The sequence below is a fragment of the Parus major genome, chromosome 13, assembly GCF_001522545.3.
Source record: "Parus major isolate Abel chromosome 13, Parus_major1.1, whole genome shotgun sequence".
NCBI lineage: Eukaryota > Metazoa > Chordata > Aves > Passeriformes > Paridae > Parus > Parus major.
In genome coordinates this window covers 9,438,018-9,444,627 of record NC_031782.1, presented here as the reverse complement: position 1 = coordinate 9,444,627, position 6,610 = coordinate 9,438,018, and the positions used below count along the sequence as shown (strand labels likewise).

At 44.9% G+C, this 6,610-nt stretch overlaps 1 long non-coding RNA gene across 2 annotated transcripts in view; it reads left to right on the top strand.

The window, feature by feature from the left end:
* Window positions 1–2,584, top strand: part of LOC107210715 — a 30,838-nt gene extending 28,254 nt beyond the window's left edge. For both annotated transcript variants that reach the window (XR_002002251.2, XR_004499373.1), the window contains one exon: window positions 1,225–2,584. This is a non-coding gene — a long non-coding RNA (uncharacterized LOC107210715). The remainder of the gene's footprint in view (window positions 1–1,224) is intronic.
* The last annotated feature ends 4,026 nt before the right edge of the window (window positions 2,585–6,610 follow it).

The following is a 6,610-nucleotide window of genomic DNA, read 5'->3' as shown; positions in this document are numbered from 1 at the left end:
ATGGATGATGGATGGATGGATGGATGATGGATGGATGGATGGATGGATGATGGATGGATGGATGGATGGATGGATGGATGGATGGAGGAACTTGGTGAGAAGAATGGGGGATTTGGCTCAGCTCAGCACATCCAGCCTCAGCTCTGACTGTGTGATGTTACAGGACAGACCAAAGTGTGAAAGAAGTGAGCATGGAAAGGCAGATAAACAATAATTTGCTGTGACTATGATCATTGAAGAGAATCAGTGGATTTGGGTTGTCCAAAGAAAAATGCAGAGAGAGCAAACAGAGAGAGAAAGAAGCAACCAATACTACATGTGAACAATTCAAAAAGTGGTTAAGGAGCAGAACCACAGAAAGATAAATTAATGAAGCCAAGAGAGTGCTGCAGGAATCTCATTATAAATATCATGTTAAATTGTATATCAAGAAATCCCTGACTTTCCCCCTTTATCTCTTTTCCTTAAATGCATTAGCAGCTGACTTGTCCTTCTGGCTACTCTCAGGTCTTTCTGAGACATTGTTTCCCATTCCACGTGCTTCCCTCATTGAGCCTGGTTTGCTGCATGGGAACATTGATGGAGTGTCCATGTCAGCCCCCCTATGGTTAAAACCAACCCTGTAAGCAAACCTTCATAATTTTATTTATGACTTTTGGATGAGATAATGGTTTTCCACTTTGAAAAGAAAGCTTGCTACTTCAACATTTATTTTCTATAAATGCCATGGCATTTATATTGCAACAGGAGACTATTCAGTGACATTATCTGATAAATATCGTGTTATACAGCTGCAATTTACAATGCATATATTTTTAACGGTGCTTCTAAGCTAAATTAAATGCTTCTAAAATACGGTACTTAAGGAAAACAAATGTCTGTTCTAGCAATTTTGTTTTTCAGGGTGCACTATTTTTTAAAAACCAGATACCATCTTCATCCTGTCAGGCAGTAAATTATGCACTTGCACTTTCATAAACTCTCCCCTTGGGAACTTAGTCAATGAAATGGAAATGTCTTTTTCACACCCTCCAACTCCAGAGAAATACAGGGAAATAGCCAACTTGGTTATAAACTGAATGTCTAGAGGGAATCCATATAAAATGTGGATTAATGCAGTCCTGATGCATGTATTGTTTAGCATATGTACCATTCACCCAAATGGTGCATTGAGTTGTGACTGGGATCATTAATATTTCCCTTTATTTTTTTTCATTGGGAGAGTAATTGCACGTTCTGTGGTGGGATCTGTGCGAAGACACACACTGGCACTGGACTGTGAACCTCCCTCCCAAACCAGGATAGCTGCAGGACGAGGAGAGCTCTGCTGGACTGCCCAGGGACAAAGCACGATGGCATTTACACCTCGGCTGATCTTCCCTGTGTTGTGGGGTGGGAAATGGGCAGGACAAGGGCTCACAATGGTGTCTCCTGCCTGTGGGATAGCATGAGGGGGAGCAGAGCTACTGAGGCAGCTGAATTCCATGTTCCTTGCACGTCCCTTCCAACTGAATTATTCTAAATCTATTTCTATTTTCACCATCCATCACCCAGAACCACAGAGTTTTGCCTGTAGTAGTCAAATGTCTTCATCTGAAGGGCTGTGTGGTCCAGGGAGTTGTGTTATCCCTTCACCACCGCATGTGGAAAGTGGGAAAAGGCAGCAAAGGAAAGGAAGCTGGGAGGGAGTTGCAGGGGAGTCTGCTGAGATGCCCAAGGATGGCTCAGAAGCAGAAGGAGCTACAGCAGCTCTCCTGTCCTAGGAAGGGCACTGAAGCTGTTCACTCGACTACTGATGGTCCTTATTTCCCCCAATCTACCTTTAAGAGCCCTCTAAAAGCTCCAGCTCTTCCAGACTGGGGAATGCATAAAATGTGAGATGTATTAGATGCATTGGGCAATAGCAGCAAACTTACAGGAAACAGGAGAATCAACAGCAACAACAACAAAAAGGAAATCTTGAAATTTGGCAGAAAAAATGTAGTGCAAACCCCACAAGAAGGCATCTTTGTACAAAGCCACTTACAGATGCATTCCTTAAAGGTAATCCCTTCAGACAGTGTGAGGCTGCCATTTCTTTGAAAGATATTAAAGCAGCTGTTGCTAGAATACAGAGAATTACTGAGCTATCTGTCAGAGGATGGACATTTGTAATGCTATATCTACTTTTAAAAAAAAAATAAATTTACAGTTTATTTTGATACCAAATTTCCAGCTACTGAAGGTTAATTGAGACTGCAAACAAAATCTCACTATCCACTGATCTGCCAAATCAAATTTTTTCTCCTGTAAGTATAGTGTTTTTCCTTAGCTTCAGTGAGGAAAAGAATTATGCAGAATGAATGAGAAAGAAAAGGGATTAGTTTGTATAATGACCATAGCAGCCATCTCTCCCTTGATCTGTCCTAGTTCATTCTCAAAGATGCAAATGATTATTATTGTAATTTAGAACAGAGCTTGTTTATTTTCCTTCTGCTGTATCTGCTTACTACTCTCCAATTAACACATATTTTAATAAAAACTAAATATCCTGACTCTAGCTGGGATATTGGGTGACCCCAGCTGAGATATGGATGTGGCAAGATTCTTACCATCTTCGTGTTGTCCTCCTGGAATGACTGTGCACTGTCCTGGTCCTCGAAAGGAATCCAAGTAGCCATGAGGCTATTTTGATGACTTCTGGCTACCAGAGGCCTCAAAAGAGGGCATCTAAAGCAGTAAATTAGCAGCTGTGTGTCTCCTGTACTGTTTTCAAGTAGTGTGGTATTTCTGAGGGATCTCTAGGAACTCTCTGTCCCTGGAGCAGCTCCCTGTTCCATGATGGTCCCAGCAGCAGGGCTGGGTGGGTGGTGCAGTAGGAATGGGCCAGGAGAGCTGAGCTTCCCTCGTGGTTTTTTCACTAGCTAATGTCAGAAATAGAATAACCCTAAAGATCTTCAAAATGACATTGGATTTTTGCTCTCTTTGGGGACTACTGGCACTCCCATAGACCGATCCTATCCATCTGATTCTCCTGTACTATGGGAATCAAATTTAATGTCAACATGGCAGCTGGGCTTTCCTCCTCTCTCTTGTCTGTACTGAGATTTTCACTGGTCTCAACTCTTACTGAGAAGCTTCTTTAAATTAGTGTTGAAGATGAACTGCTTCATATGCTTATTCTCCCGAAGTTGCTTCAACACTTCTGTAGCTCTAAGGTGAGTCAATTCACCCCTAAAATCCAGGTATTCACACCTAATCACTCCAGCACGATGCTCCTCCAAGGTGGGAAAGCAGCCCTGAGGTTGACATGACAATGACAGCTCTGAAGCATTTTGAAGGACTCAGGGTAAAGTGATAAGATTTAACTGTGCAGAGCTCATACAAAACTCAGGGAGACTCTGCCCTTCACTTCAAAACATCTGCTAATTCCACTTGCATGCTCATCATCGAAAGGCTGCCTATATTTCTCCTTTCAGGTTTGTGGAAATAAGCACTGGTGAATGAAGATGAAAGAGAAAACCTTGCTGGTTTCTTCCCTGGAGATCATATTTCTTACTTGTTGCATAACTGCTTATTTTAGCATCAATCAGCCAGGCCTTTGTTGTGCAGACAATTCTGTCCTTTTAAAGGATTTGTGCAGTATTGTTTCTTCCAAAATGCTTTTTTTTTGTTTTTATTATTAGATTTATTTCCTCTCTTAGCAAATGCCAACTGACAACACCCTACAACACCCTGTCAGAGCTCTTCATGAGTGTTACATAAATGTCATACTATGTAAACTGAGTGTTGTATATAACATATACATGACCTTTCTGGAGAACCATCCATCAGGTGCTGTCTCTGTGTGTGTCATGTTTATGCATTTGTACACAAGCTGTGTTTAAGCGTGCATATATGGTAGCCAAAAATCTATTAAAGGGAGCATTCAAAACACAGAAATGTCCGAACTCTTGTCAGTGTAACTCATCTATTCACTTTTTTTGCAGCAGAACAAGACTTCAATTGCATGTTCAGACACTCTTTTCCTTCTCCATCACTGTGTGTGCAGTGGGATGGTCAGTGAGGGGCTCAGCAATGCCTATTGTTCAGCACATGAGCCTGGGCAGAGCACATTATTCAGTGCATTATCCACATGTCTGACCACTTTTGGATTTCACAGCAATAGGAAATACAGCTCCAATATTTCTCTGTGCAGTTTTCAAAGCAGAGCAAGGTGCCCACGTTCTGGATGGTAAAAATGTATTGAGGTTGCAACTAGGCATGCTGTGGACCTGCCATGCCGTGCTGTGACCTTCTTTAGAGGAGTACTCCAGAAATCCTGGAGACATGGCCCACAGGGTGGTAAGGCTGTAGCATGCTGTACAGGACCAGAGCAGGGACCTGCAGGTTCCTCAAATGACAGAATTATTAATTTCCTCATGGCTTTTTCTATAGCACTTTCCACTACACTGCCTCAGTGCTTCAGCACCTTCATTAATCCTCCCCAAACACTCATTCTGAAGATGGGTCAGTGACACATGGATGGATTAAGGTCAGTTTTGACTAATTCAGGGTACTTCATCTGAAAAGCGTAACGTCTGCGTTTTCAGAACATTTAACATGATCCAGCACTTCATACATGCAAGCACAGCACCCACTGCTTCCAGCTGCACAAAGATGGATGCCAGCAATTCAGGCTAAAGGTTTCCAGCCATGCACCTGCAGTGTGGGCAATACAGCCAGCAGCAGCTAAAAGTTTGGGTTAATGACTTGCAGTGTTACACAGCCTGTGGCAAGGGCACGGAAACAATCTGCTTCTTTGTGAGAGTTTTATCCTTTTGTCACAGTCTGTCTGTGTCTTGCAGCCCTTGCATTGCTCCCTGGGCAGCCTGGTTATGTAGATAAGATGAGGATCCGGCCAAAATTTGTTTTCTTTTTGATGTACAGAGCAGATCCGTGGTGTGCAGGTGTCACAGAGAAATCAGATTGTGATCGTGTAACTAAGAACTGCATTAGAGTATGTGTGCACAAGAAAATATCCAGAAATTGGTATGGAATGCCTCACTTTGGACACTTCTGATGTCCAGACCAGGTAACACAGTCACCTTCACAATATTCTGTAAGGCAGACTGTGCTATAGATAAGGTGGGATCTGTAGGTGAAGTCCTGTCATGGACTCAGAGGCTGTGCTGATGAATCCCATTGCTCTTGTAATCCCAGGAAATGCTTTTTAGCCAGTAGTTGATGTTTCTTGTTCCCTGGGGGGCTGCTGAGAGGGCTCTGAGCACCTGAAGCAGCAGGTGTCCCAAGAGCAGCATTTTGAGATATTTCAGCTGCCAGAACTGGGCATGTTTATTGCTGTGTAGTGAACTGCTCTTCAAAACCCAGTAACATGACTAATTTGGGTGGATTTACCTAAAAGACCATAAAAGGCTGCTCCATGCCAAATTTCAAGACCCTATTTCCAATGCTAGTCCTAAGAACTACAGCAAGCCCAAGAATGACCAAAGTGATGCTCTTCTACTCTGCTTTCATCCTTGGAAGTGCCAAAGGACTTGAACATTCAGAAAACATCCAGCACAGGCTGCCAAGGCAGAAAGTTACAGCCTAATTCATTCAAGTTTGGTAATTTATAAGGAGCCAGAACAAGGATGTAAGTTGGGGAGCATCTGGTTATTGTAGCTCTGGTTCCTAATGGCTTATAATCGGTAATTCACAGTTTTAGGGCTGACCAGCTTAACGAATCGTAAGAGATGATGGCAGATTGTCACTGAAAGAGTCTTTAACTTGAATTTTAATCTTCTGCAGCAATGGTTTAAAACAGTGCAAGCCAACTTCTGTAGGGCCCCTGGGAGTTGGGGAAGATGCATGCTGTACATCCAATTATTATTACTATTATTTTAATTTAAGAAGCCGTTTCTATCCCGACAGCACTGCTGTCGTTGTTTTTAATCCTGCGGAAAACAGCTGGCAACAGGCAGCCCTGAACCCTCCAGAGCCCACAACCCTCGTTTGGGGAGCGCACAGCAGGGTCACCCCGCGCGGAGCTGGGCGGCAGCCGCACCGCTCCGCACCTCTCCGCGGAAACTCTGCCAAGTTTTTTGGGGGGAACACACACACACACACACACACACGGGTCGGGGGGGCTCTTCGGTTGCGGTCGCATCCCCAGCCCCGCCGTTCCTCGCCCCGCCGGAGCTGCCGCGGTGCCGGCGCGGAGGCTCCGCGTCCCCCCCGTCCCCCTGCGGTTCCCACGCCCCGCGGCCGCGGAACTTTGCTCCGCGGGTACGGGAGGGAGGGAGGGAGCAGCTCCGCACCGCGGCCCCCGCCCGCCCCGCGATGGGCAAGAGCCGTCTTTTTGACGCAGGAGAAATGGCAAATTTTAAGTACGTCATTAATATGGCGCCAAAAGCCTTCTTTTTTTTTTTTTTTTTTTTTTAAGTATAAGTTTTTTTTTTTTTTTTTTTTTTTTTTTAAGGTTGGCGAAGCCGCCCCGTGTACGCGTGTGCACGGCGCGGAGAGGGGGAGCGGGCAGGGGGGCGGAGAGCGTGAGTGTGTGCGAGCGTGAGTGTGAGTGCGTGTGCAGGGCCGGGCTGCGGGGCTGCGGGGCGCTGGGGCTCCGGGCAGCGCCATGGGGCCCCGGCGGCCG